The 14,132-nt window shown below is 45.5% G+C and overlaps 2 pseudogenes; both read left to right on the forward strand.

Annotated features, from left to right (window-relative positions):
- The window catches only part of LOC146174549 (uncharacterized), a 342,251-nt pseudogene that overhangs the window by 222,194 nt on the left and 105,925 nt on the right, over positions 1–14,132 (forward strand).
- LOC146174554 (uncharacterized) lies at positions 4,123–5,233 on the forward strand (annotated as a pseudogene).

Below are 14,132 nucleotides of genomic sequence, written 5' to 3' on the forward strand. Positions count from 1 at the left end.
ACTGCGTTGCTCCCAGCAGGCGTCGGATTCATTTCCTGCGTGCTCCGTCCAGGATGTTCACTCAGGTGGGCCTGAAGGAAACAAAAGGGAGGGCATAAAGTATGGAAGAGGTGGCGGCCGCCTCAAACAGCCGGATTACCCAGGATGTGGAGCAGCCGTTGCCCCCTGCAAGAAGACGTTGGGCTGCTCGGCCAATCCGGTTCAAATGACCCAGCTATGCCTTGTCTGCAGGGATCCATGTGAGGCGGTGATCGATCACTAGCCCCAGGTACTTGACCTGGCGTCTCCAGGGCAGGCTGGTGCCGTCGATCATCAGGGTGGTTGCATGCGCTGACGCTCGTGCTCCCAAAGGATGCGCCATGAGGGCCTCCGACTTTGCGGCAGAGAGCTTGAGCCCCCTGTCGCGAAGGAACTGCTGCACGGAGTCGAGGGCTCGTTGAAGGGCTTTCCTGGCAGAGATGATCCTCCTCCTTGGGGCCCGGACCCAGAGCGCCACGTCATCAGCATAGATCGAGGTCAGCACTCTGTGGTCCCGACCCTGTTTGATGGCGCTCAGGAGACTGGCCAGCACCAGGTTGAACAGGAAGGGGCTGAGAACAGGCCCCTGGGGCACTCCGGTGTTGAAGGCGCGAGGCGAGCTCAGGGTCTGTCCAACCCGGAGCTGCAGGGTACGATTGGAAAGGAAGGCTGTTATGAAACGCCGCAGGTTACCTGTGACTCCCAGGTCATCCAGAGCCTGTTGGATGGCCTGGTGTGGTAAATGGTCGAAGGCAGACTCGACGTCCAGAAGGGCGAGAAAGGCGACGTCGCCCATGTACTGTGCCTCTTCCAGGGTGGACACCACATCCGCGATGGAGTCCGCTGTGCACCTGTGTCTCCGGAACCCGGACTGGCTTTCAGGGAGAAAGTTCTTCACCCGTGCGATCCAAGAGAGGCGCTGCAGGACCACGGACTCCATGGCCTCGCAGGCTGCAGATGTCAGGGACACGGTGCGGTAGGACGAGAGCTGCTGGGGGGGGGGCTTCTTCCCCTTGAGGATGTGGACCACGATGGCCGTAGTCCAACTCTCGGGAAGGATGCCGCTTTCCCAGATCCCGTTGAACACCTGCAGGAGGCGGGCCTTTTCTGGGGAGTCTAGGTTGCGCAGCATTTGGAGGGTGATCCCATCTGCACCTGGAGCCGTCTTTTTCTTGGACCGGTTGAGGGCCCGAAGAAGCTCGTGGGTGGTGATGGGATCCGAGCAGTGAGCAGCGACCATGGAGGCTGCTGAGGGAGGAATGGGGTGGCGAGTCTGAGGCTCACGTAGTAGGGGGCTTGGAAGAGGGCCGACTGCAGGACGGGCGGCCTTGGACAGGTGGGCGGCCAGCTCCTCGGCTAACACTTGGTATGACACCCCTCTGGCAATGGCGGCGCCCAGGACTGGATGGCGGTTGACGGTCACCTGCAGGAGAGATCGGAAGAGACGCCATGCTCTCGCTGACTGTCGGGCGGTTTCAAACTTGTGGCAGAGGCTGGCCCAGCCTTCTCGACCCCGTCGGTTGGCTTGTCGGCGGCAGCAGGCGTCGACCTTCCTCCATTTGATGATGCGGTTCCTGCGTCCAAGCGGCATATGACGACTGATTATGGGGGGAGAGGTCAGCTGCCACCAGGTCCTGGATCCGCGTCTGCTTCAGCACTCGGCATTCGCACAGCAGGTGGTGGACATGGTGGTGATAGTGTTCATGTTTGTTCTGTAACTGCAACCATAATAAACCTTTTCTTTAATTACCTCATCATGTCATTGTGGCAGTGGCTTAACTCCACCCCAAGTGAGTGAAAGAGAGAACACTTGTGTAGTTCTTTGCAGCCACGCAAGCTTCTTAACGGCTGGTGGTGGCCAAGGAAAAGTGCTATGTCACATGCGCAGAGTATATATTTCGCAATCAATTCCCTCCAATCACTTCATTTAAAATTTACTCGTGAACGAACATTTATGCTTCATGCTCTTCTACATTGTGAAAAACGTAGGCTCAGCGAGAGATACTGCTGCCACTGGTATGCTGCCATCTTTTTTACGAGGGCGGCCCCTATACTGTGTATGCGCAACTCACAACATGCCATTGCCCTGCTGTGCTTCTCACAGTCTCTTAATAAAACATCATCGGAGCACATTTTTCGTAAGCAATACCATTACTGACTCACTGAGAGGCAAAACCATGCTCCACAAAATTTGATTAAAGAACACCACAGCAGCCCGTTTGGAGCAGGGAAAGAAGTTTGGAGCAGAATAGAGCAAATGGAACAGCACTTTCACCCCTAGTGACAACACAACAAGACACCAATATCCCCATCATCACAGGGTGCTCTGATGCTGCACAGCAACTGTGAACAAAATGTGCAAGCATTTCTGAATTCTTTTCAAATGTGCTACAAAGATATTCAAAAAATCGTTTTTGCCATACAGCATCAGGCTAGGCTATTAAGTGAGAAAAAGTCATTAGGATAAACGTAACACTTGTAGCATTAACAGTCGGATATCAGTAATGTGCAATCTGCCTCTGCAAAACTGTAGGCGAAAGTAACCTTTCTCTGAGCATGAAGAGCTTTTTCCTCGAAAGGCGCCACTGCGATGTAGCTTTTCGAACTATAAGCTCTCTTCGTAAAGTTTTAAAAGCGAACATCGTTCTCGACTGCTACGGACCGCAGTAGTTCGGACGGATCACATTTTTTATAAGCCATCGGACTTTTGCCTGTTTACATATTACGGGCTAGCTTTCTAGCTTTAACCGCAACTACCAGCACCTCATGGGATCGCAGTATGGTAGAATAAACCGTGATCACCGGAATGCGGTGAAATATTCGAGGTAGTAACACATAAAGCCAAACACACCTGAGCAGAATAATACAGCGGCGGTCATCACTGCCGATCTGCACTGGTAGCCGTTGTGCCAGCTTGCGTCATGGTTCGTCTTTGTGATATAAATTAGTTCTCACAAACCTGCTGGACTTCAGACCAACCTTACCACACCATACACAACTAGATTACCACAAAAGGAGCGAGAGACACTTTTTACTTACCCAATAATCACCGGACTCGACCTCGTAGAGAAGACCGCTTAGTCTGTTCAAATTTACACAGACGCTTCGGAAGTAATGCCCTCAAATCACTCATACTGACAATGACGTTTAAATCATGTCAAAAACGCAAAATACTAGCCGTAGATCTACCACGTTCACGAAATACCGTCGCCACCAACCGGCGTTGCGTTCTGTGGTTGCGTTGCTCTGCTCAGCGCCTCCTTGCTCTTGTCTAGACTTCGGAACGGCTACTTTTGGCTCTTAGAGGCTCGCGCCGAGAAACGTCAATGCGCTCGTAGGCACTGAAAACCTGCATTTTTTAAATTGTACAGCAAAAAGTACGCTACGTAATCCAGATAACATATCATTTTATACACTTCTTACTTAGAGCGTTGTAGCCGATCGTCAGGAGACACGTCATTGGTCATTGATGTCGTCTGCTACACACTAGCAGACAGCAGATAGAAAAGTCTCGCACCCTACTATGCTGTGGCAAAATGATAATTTCTCTCTTCCATGATGCTTCCAATACCTCATAGCAGCAGCTAGCTCACTGTGGCTAGCACTTGAAAAAAAAACCAAATTTTTTGGTGTACGAAATTGGTGTAAAGATTGATACCATAAATGCAAACCGGCTGCCACCTATAAGCAGCAATGCACTGGCCAATCTAAACCTTGCGTTTCGTTTGTTAGAGGTTTCCTGCACAATATAGTAGGCTATCCAATGGGACCAGCAGGGCTACTGGTTTATATATTTATGTATGTATGTATATATATATATATATTATATATATATATATATATATATATATATATATAATGTCTATGTATGTGCAGGTGTGTGTGTTTACATTTTTACATATGTGTCACTTATACAATGTTCTGCAACTTTATCGGAACCGTCTTCGAAAATTTTCCTGCCTCGACTGATGGGAGAATTTTCCATTTTTGCAGCTTCGCCTTCACTGTCGCTCATAAAACCATTGTTATAGCATAATTTAGGTTGAGCACCATGCAGTAACATATATTGTCATTCTTAATTACTTCATCTGTACGATTTTCAGAATGGTCTTCCACAAGGTTTAGCGCTGGAAACACAGCAAAAGGAACAAAGTATCCGGACGGCGCAACAATGACTGCATGGCGAGGCTGGACATCAAGATTAAAAAAGTGACAAAACCCACTAAGAGAAATGATGAATACCTGCGGAGAGACGTGCCCTTGGTTGCAGTCATTAAAATTGATTGCCGACACACACACAGTACGCAGTTAGCAGATGCCCTGCGCCTTCTTCGTGGCACCCGCACTACGCGAGAAATATTCATCCAGTATTTTAGTGACGGGTTGTGTTGGTGAAGCACGCAGGCTTCATGAAAGCAAGCTGTGTATGGAAGGAAATGGACCGGTGTTGCTGGCCAATGGTGCATTGCATTAACCCTCTTGCAAGAACAGTACAACACAGGCACAGTGTCTGGAGGTCTGCATGCTTTGGCGGTGGAACCATCGACCCCCTATTGAAACTGGAGGAGAAAGCAGCCCTCTATGCAGCTGAAGGTATGAGAAAACTTCACAACACCATGGCTCAGTTTGAGATGCATGTGCATCCAAATAGTGTCTGTTCACTTTGTGAGAAATGTCTGCATAACTAACTTGCCACTGTAGCCAATGCTTGGGACAAATTTGGTGATAAATATAGAAGCTTGCATTTTGACAATAACTCAGCATGGTCAGTGCAGGTGTCCTTCAGTGTATGAAGCCAAGTTCAGAGATTCTTAGGGAATAGAATGCACCCTTAGTCTTCTCTCAGAAAGTAACAGTGTCCTCTCACCAGTTTCCAGGCACAGCTGTGACAGTGTGCCGGAGTGACACTGGTACCTGCTGGGCTGCTCTCGTAGTAACCCCCATCATGAAGAGGGCCCAGGCATTAGACTTTGCAAGAGACATTGTCTTCATAGACTCAACAGCTTCTTGTGACTCTACAAAGTGCAGTGTCACAGTGGTGCTGGTGGCAACAATGGCTGGTGCTGTTCCATTAGCAGTGCTCATTCATAACGAGCAGAGCACAGGATACCTGACTGCATTCAAGCTTCTGAGCGACACTCATCCTTTCTGCTTTGGAGGTCAGGGTGTAAGGAAAGAACTTGAAACTACAGCATTTCTGTGCATGCGTAATTGAATTTTGAAAAAGAAAAGTAACGTTCATGCATGCATTCTACCTCATTATTTACTCAACATAAAATATCCTTGGCCAACAAGAATTGCAAGAGTTTCGAGGCATTTTTTGAGATTCAATTTTAGGCTATGACCTCATCCCTGAAAGCATTCCATAAACGAAATGTAATAGTGATGTTTCCCCACTGTTAAACAAAAAGATAGGACAGCAAGATGCACTTTGCAAAAATGCAATTGCCAGTACTGCATATCGTCAAGCTTGAGCGAACAAAAGAATGGAACAAACTGTTCAAGTTTAGCAACATGTTTGTGTCATGAAATGGAACAATGTTAGTTCCCCATAAAACTGCCATGGACAAATAAACATACTAGTCATACTAAAAATAAACATAATAGTCAGCACCTTGTGCGTCCTTTCCTTGTCCTTCGTCTTTTTGTGCCGTTCCTATAAATGAATCCTTACCAACTAACCCAATTAGCCGTCCTAGTTTAACATACTATGTGACACTTGTTTAAAGCAGGCGTAAAATCTTGCGACGAACTATAAAGAAGACAGAAGCAGCTTTTTCAGCCCATAATATAAAAAGCAGAAGTGCTAAATAGTTCACTTCACTAAGCACACTGACTGTAAAGAATCTTTTTTTAAATGATAATCCAACCCTACAATTGAAGTTACAGATGGGTAGAAAAAAGAAACAAGCTTTCACAAAAGGAAACTGAACACAAGAATTCTGAGAAAAATGTGCACACAAGAGCTGTTAACAGAAAGATGATCGACCTGACGATCAATTTGGTGTTGTCTAGTTGCATGCACAATTAACAAGGAACATAAATTGGAAAGTTCTATTCCGCAGTGCCCTGTTACTACTGTGTGAAGTCTAGTCAGGAATACGATTTATAATTAGGCCAGCTAAAAAAAGATATAAAGTAATACATATCGGAAGTTATTTGATATGAATTCAGCAGACCTTTCTAGATCCAAGGCATATGGTAACTAGCGCTAAAGACAAGGACAGAAGAGAGACGGACATCATGAACACTAGACATCAACTTGGTTTTAATCCAGACAGATGTATTCAATATATAGGGAAACCATATACAAAAGTCACACCCTAAAGCGCATGTGCAACGGCACCTTCCGGTTAGAAAATTGTAATTCTTTGGATGATAAAGATAAGAATGACTTGCTTACGCACGACTGCCCTTCCTTGTAAATGACAAAGGCTTCCAGTATTTCACGCTCCTTCCGGTCTGAACGTGAAAAAATGACCCATGCCTGATTGTATATCGGAACACAATTACCCTCACAATATTTACAGTGTGCTGCCAAGTGTCCCAAGCCTGACACATGGAACGACAGAATGATACATATTAGAATGATACATCTGATACATATGTCACGGCCGCTCGATGGAAGCGCACTGGGTGCGGCCTGCTGCGTCGCGCCGCCGTCAATGGGCAAGCGCGTCCTTGGGGAGTTTACAGTTGCGCCCGCTATTTCTGCTGAGGGCGCCACTGTTCGGGGACACGTCGCCGCCGGGATCGCCGGCTCTGAGCGCGCGGTTTGCTTCCTTTCTGGGCGCGTTCGCCTCGCGTCTGCGTGGTAAACGCAAACTTTTTTTGTGTGCGCGTGTGCAACCACGTTAACGTTGAGACGGGATGCGCTTGTTTTTTAAGGCGAAGGTTATTCTAGGCTCATGAAGCGAAAATCTGTGCGCAAAAGCTGTGCCTTTAATATATATTATATTATAAGTGTAGAAGAAAGACAAGTAGAGATGGAGGACGGAGAAGTGTAGGCCCGTTCTGGATGCCCTCATTCAGCGGCTGCAGTAGTTCTGTTCTGTACTGTACATCTGCGTAACAACAGTTACAATATAGCCCGAGAGCAACCGAAATGACCGATGCAATGTCTTCGCTGCAACGGAACACCACATGCAGCATTACTGCAAGCAAATTTGGTAACAAAATGAAGCAAACACAGTGAGTTAGCCAGTATGTCAAATCAAGAGCGCAGCTGCTTTACCAAAGAATGTCTGAATGGCAACTTCACTCTCATTGACACAGGTAACTGGTTGTCTTTTGTGTGCCTCGGCAGCAGCAAGGTGTAGCATATAAATTGTACCTGAGGTAACGGACCTATATGTTTTTGGAAATAGCACTGTGCCTTCAGCCAAGAGTATTGGAAGATGCAACGAGGACTTGCGTATTAACAGTATTTTGGCAAAGGATGTCCCAATCCTTGTTGCACCAGACAGAGCCCAGTCTGCGGATACACTTGTTGAATTCCTTACATCATGCATGCAAGAGTGGCAGGTTGTATCTGGTTTTGGCATGAAAATGACTATCCTTTTGCCCACGTTGGCAGCAAGTAGTGCCTGCTTACGGGACAGTGACAGTGTTTTATGAAACAGTCATCGTACGTTTTTGTTTGTGTGTGTGTGCTGTTTTTTCTCTGCTTAACAAGGATGTTAAGAAATGTCAGGATAACCAAGTGTTAGCTACAGAGTGCTAGCTATCTATATTTACTTTCCTATGAGTGACTTCCTGTTCTTCTCCAATGTTAGAGGGCACAGATTTTGTGCGGTGACGCATCAAAATAACTATCACCATCATTGATAATTTGTGGTGTGTGCGAACTACAGAGCAACTGCTTGAACACGAATGCGTCTGTGCGCATGTTGTGCAAACTGAATGCAGAACATGATGTGTTCATGTAATACATCAAAAAAGGTTGGCTGTTGTGGTGAAGTCTAGGAGCGAACGATGATGCGGTTCCTGCGTCCAAGCGGCATATGACGACTGATTATGGGGGGAGAGGTCAGCTGCCACCAGGTCCCGGATCCGCGTCTGCTTCAGCACTCGGCATTCGCACAGCAGGTGGTGGACGTGGTGGTGATAGTGTTCATGTTTGTTCTGTAACTGCAACCATAATAAACCTTTTCTTTAATTACCTCATCATGTCATTGTGGCAGTGGCTTAACTCCACCCCAAGTGAGTGAAAGAGAGAACACTTGTGTAGTTCTTTGCAGCCACGCAAGTTTCTTAACGGCTGGTGGTGGCCAAGGAAAAGTGCTATGTCACATGCGCAGAGTATTATTTAGCAATCAATTCCCTCCAATCACTGCATTTAAAATTTACTCGAGAAGAAACATTTATGCTTCATGCTCTTCTACATTGTGAAAAACGTAGGCTCAGCGAGAGATACTGCTGCCACTGGTATTCTGCCATCTTTTTTACGAGGGCGGCCCCTATACTGTGTATGCGCAACTCACAACATGCCATTGCCCTGCTGTGCTTCTCACAGTCTCTTAATAAAACATCATCGGAGCACATTTTTCGTAAGCAATACCATTACTGACTCACTGAGAGGCAAAACCATGCTCCACAAAATTTGATTAAAGAACACCACAGCAGCCCGTTTGGAGCAGGGAAAGAAGTTTGGAGCAGAATAGAGCAAATGGAACAGCACTTTCACCCCTAGTGACAACACAACAAAAGACACCAATATCCCCATCATCACAGGGTGCTCTGATGCTGCACAGCAACTGTGAACAAAATGTGCAAGCATTTCTGAATTCTTTTCAAATGTGCTACAAAGATATTCAAAAAATCGTTTTTGCCATACAGCATCAGGCTAGGCTATTAAGTGAGAAAAAGTCATTAGGATAAACGTAACACTTGTAGCATTAACAGTCGGATATCAGTAATGCGCAATCTTGTTGTTGTTGTTGTGTTGTGTTTTATGGCGCATAAGCAACTCAGGCTATCATGCGCCAAGCACAAGGTATATTATGGTTTTTTTTAAAAGGAATGAAGTGTTAAGATATCATAGTTTGTTCAGGAAGGATGTTTCTTCTAAGAAACTAAAAACACATGAAATGTCTACAATTTCATTCTCTCCTAGGAGAAGTGATGGATGGAATGGTATCTGTTTGGTGTAAAATAGAGTGAAATGCTTTTTCCATAGCTTTTCGAGTTTTTTACATGAAATTAAAATGTGGTTTATCGTCAGTCCATGTCCACAGTCTTCACATATGGGTTCATCTTCTTTTTTGAGAATGTAACTATGAGTAAGATGCGTGTGTCCTATTCGAAGGCGACATAATATTACCTCCATGAAGCGTTTCTGGTGACTGCATGACTTCCATTCTTCGACAACTGGTTTCACGACGTGTAGTTTGTTGTTTATTTCATTTTTCCATGAGGCTTGCCATTTTTCCCTGAGCTTTTTTGTATGAATTTCAAAACATCTTTACGTGGTACATTTACTTTTTCTATTTTTGCTTTTCGGGCAGCTGCTGCACATTCGTCAGCTGTCTCGTTACCTACGATTCCGACATGGCTAGGTACCCAGCAGAATTTAATTTTGTAACCTCGTGTTTCGGCTGATGTTATACAATGTATTATTTTTCCCACTACAGGTTCTGTTGCATTTTTAGAGTGTAATGCTGTGATTAAGCTGAGGGAGTCAGTGTAGATTATACTCTTTTCAATATTGCATTTTATTATTTTTTCCACAGCTATGGATATGGCATAACTTTCTGCAGTGAACACTGATGCACAATTGGGCAACCTAACTGTTTTCTGGCGATTGTTTTCTACGACACCACTACCAATATATGAGGTAGTTTTAGAACCGTCGGTATAAAATGTATTGTGGTCTTTGTATTTTTCCTCTAATGTCAGGAATTCTTGTAATATGTGTTCGTGTGGAGTTTGTTGTTTGTCAAACTGTGTTAAAGTAAGGTCGCATACACAGGGAAATTTATACCAAGGGGGTAATGGATCAGGGCATTGTGCAATGTCGGGGAGTGTATCGAGTATTTTTATTTCTTCGCACATCTGTTCGAAGCGGAGGAGGAGGGGTCTGACTGCTTGCGGTTTGTTGTTGAACAGGGTTCTGGACGGGCACTTTGTTACTATGGGGTAGCAGAGGTGTGTTGGTAGCGAACGGATCTTAAGAATGTATGAACAAGTTAGCATGGTTCTTCTGTCCTCAAGAGATGGTTCGTTGGTTTCTACATACAGACTTCGCACAGGCGACGTCCTGTATGCCCCGGTCGAAAGACGCAGACCTAGGTTGTGGACTGGGTCTAGTCGTTTTAGGTATGAGGGTCTTGCGGAACCGTAGACTATGCAACCGTAGTCCAAGCTCGAACGTACAACTGAACGATAAATCTGCAGAAGGCATGTCCTGTCGGCTCCCCAGCGTTTACGTGACAGCACTTTGAGTATATTTAAAGATTTGGGAGGCTTTCTTTTTAAGGGTGTTTATGTGGGGGAGGAAAGTAAGCTTTCTGTCGAAAGTAATGCCTAGAAAATTATGTTCGTGTTTTACTGGGAGAGCAATGTCATTGAGGTAAACTGTAGGGTCCACTTGCAAACCTCGTCTAAGTGAGAATAAAACGGCTATTGATTTCTGTGCAGAGAACCTGAAACCATTTCTATCTGCCCATGTCACTAGTTTATTCACTGTTAATTGAATTTGTCTCTCACACGTTGATACATTAGAGGATGTACATGCTATTTGTAGGTCATCGACATAGACTGAATGCATGATGGTCGTTGGGATTATTTTTACTATGGAGTTCATTTTTACTATAAACAGCGTGGTACTCAAGATGCACCCCTGAGGGACACCATTCTCCTGAGTGAAACGTTTTGACAGAGTAGCACCGAGACGAACTTGGAAAGAACGGTCGGACAAAAACTCTTTCAAGCATTTTAACATTCTGCCGCGGATGCCAAGGTCTCCCAGGTCACGTAGGATTCCATACCTCCACGTCGTGTCATAAGCTTTTTCTAAATAAAAAAATACGGCATAGCAGTGTTGTCTGCGTATAAATGCTTCTCGTACCGTATTTTCCAAGCGCACAAGATGATCAGTTGTCGAACATCCTTTTCTAAATCCACATTGGCGTGTGTCGAGAAGTTTGCGAGATTCAAGTGTAAACATGAGCCTCATATTTAGAACACTTTCAAACGATTTAGCGATACAACTCGTTAGTGCTATGGGCCTATAACTGCTTGGGGATGTTGGTGGCTTTCCATGTTTCAGTAACGGAACAATAATGGCTTTCTTCCAGGCCTGCGGTATTTCTCCTGACATCCATACCTTGTTAAAAAATTTTAAGAGTGCTTCAACTGAGGATTCAGAAAGATGGGCTAGCATTTGATAGTGTATTTCATCTGGGCCTGGTGCTGTACGTTTGCCGGAAGAGAGAACTGTGTTTATTTCTTGTAGTGTAAGGGGACTGTTGTATGATTCGTGAACGCTGCCAGTAGTAGGTAATTTCTGTCTTTCTGCTTGGCTTTTATACTTTAAAAATGATTCTGAATGATGTGATGAGCTAGATACCATGAAAAAATGTTCACCTAAAATGTCCGCTTGCTCTTGAATGCTTGTCTGGGTATTTGGGTCTGTAAGGAGAGGAACTGTAAACGGGGAGTACTTGCCATTTAATTTATTTACTTGTGCCCACATATCCTTGGATGTTATATGACTGTTTATAGAAGAGATGTAATGCTGCCATGAAGCTTTTTCAGCAGTACGACGCACATAGCGGGCTTTAGCTCTAGCCTTTTTGAAAATTAGGAGATTTTCTTGTGTGGGGTACCTGCGAAATATACTCCACGCCTTATTTTGTTTTTTCTTTGCCTCCCTGCAGTCTTTTGTCCACCACACTTTACAGTTCTGTCTCACAACTCCAGATGATTGAGGGATGGCTTGGCGTGCGGCGGCTAAAATACAAGAGGTAAATCTTTCATTTAACTCGTCGACATTAAAATCTTCGGCAAATAGTTTTCTCAAGTCGGCTTTCTCTTTAAAAAGCTTCCAGTCTGCTAAATGCAGCTTCCAACATCTTGGTTTGGTTTGAATTATAGATGGTGATGATGTTAGACTGATTGTTGTAGGTAGGTGATCACTTCCATGCGGATTATCTAAGACATCCCATTTAAAATCGCTAAGAACCGATGATGAGCAGAAAGATAAATCAATAAAACTCAGTTTACCGGAGCTCGGGGAGCAGTAAGTGGGTTTTGCGGTGTTAAGTAAGCAGATATTATTGCACAGAATAAAGTCTTCTAAAATTTGGCCCCTCGTGTCAGTTTTTTCACTGCCCCAGAAAGAAGAGTGGGCGTTAAAATCGCCAACTACTACGCATGGATCTGGCAGTTGGCTGAAAAGGTCTTCGATATCATGGAGTGTTATTTTTAAGTGTGGCTCTATATAAATACTGCAAATTGTGATTGTTTTATACGTGATAAGTGTGGCAGCTACTGCTTCTAGCCGAGTTTTGAGCCTATGTTCACGAGATGCAATATTGTTTTTAACTATGATGGCAACACCGCCCGAGAGCCTGCATGCCTGCTCTCGATCACGGCGGAAGACTTTGTATTTTTTAAGAATATTCACATGTAGAGGACTCAGGTTTGTTTCCTGCAGACATAAGGCCACAGGTGAATATGTTGCTAAAATGTCTTTTATGTCGCTTAAGTTATTAAGCAGTCCCCTGCAATTCCAGTTTATTACAAAAGCCATCTTAAGCTATATGAGTAAAATAGAGACTACGTTGTTTTTGGCCCCGTGATTCGGGGCTTGTCCTTTTTTGCACGCTCTAAGGAGTCCCGCCGTCTTGACGGCACAGGACTACCCTGTGTTGTCGTGTCCATCGCGTCTTCAGACACGCTGGATGACCGCGGACAACACACCGGAACGCTTGAAGTAGGCCTCCCCGTGTGAGAAGAGGCCTTGGGCCCCGCAGACCTGGAAGGTCGCGAAGCCTGCTTTGGGGGTGGTGGAGCAGCGCCAGCTGCAGCCACCGTGGGCGCGGATGGCTCCACACCAGGGTCACTACCCGTGACCTGGGCGGGTGCCGAAGCACGCTGTGACGCTGCGCCCTGTTGCGTCACAACGGAGTAAGTTGGGCTTTGGACCACTGAAAGCCGCTTTCTCGCCTCTCCGAATGTAATGTTCTCAGTGACTTTTAAGGTTACAATTTCTTTTTCTTTCTTCCATGTTGGGCAGGATCTTGAGTATGCTGGGTGGTTGCCCTCACAGTTTACGCAAAGGTTTGGTTCAGTTTGGCAGTTGTCAGTGGCATGTTCATTTGAAGCACATTTTGCGCAGGTGAGTCGGCCTCGGCAGCTCTGGGAGCTGTGGCCATATCTCTGGCAGTTATAACAGCGACGTGGGTTAGGTATGTACAGTCTGAGTTGCAGCTTTGTGTATCCTACTTCAACGGAGTCTGGAAGGGTGCTCAGCGCAAATGTCAAGACGATGTGCTTAGTTTGGATCTCTTTGTTGTCTCGCCTGATCTTGATTCGGTAAACGTTGATGACATTTTGGTCCTTGAGTCCTTCGAGCAATTCTTCTTCGGTCAGAAACTTGAGGTCATTATCTGAAATGACCCCACGAACTGTATTGAGTGAGCGGTGTGGTGAGATTGTGACAGGGACATCACCGAATGATGTAACAGCTGCTAGCTTTTCGCACTGGTGGTTGTACAGCACTTCTAAGAGGAGGTCACCATTTGGTAGCTTTTTGACTTTGTAGCCTGGACCTATTGTGTCTGTGAGAGTCTTTGTCACAAGGAACGGTGAGACTTGACGGGCAGTTTTTTCTGCTTGTTCGGAGTGAATGACATGAAAGCGGGGGAAGCTGTTTACATTTTTAGTGAAAAACTTGTTCGTCACATCGGTGCGCCCTCTCTTGGCGGGAGGGCGATCAGTTGCGGAAAGGGAAGAAGCCATAAAATTTATTTTATTGTTCGGTTATGGTACCAGCCACCCACCATGGAGTCCAACAAGGGGACGGGACAGGTGCCTAAAAAAAAGCCCTGCCCACGCCAGCTGTATACCTTAACTATAACCTAATATGGCTCAACTCAGGGTAGTCAGCC

Source organism: Amblyomma maculatum, chromosome 11 (assembly GCF_055883805.1).
Source record: "Amblyomma maculatum isolate TAMU_Amacu chromosome 11, ASM5588380v1, whole genome shotgun sequence".
NCBI lineage: Eukaryota > Metazoa > Arthropoda > Arachnida > Ixodida > Ixodidae > Amblyomma > Amblyomma maculatum.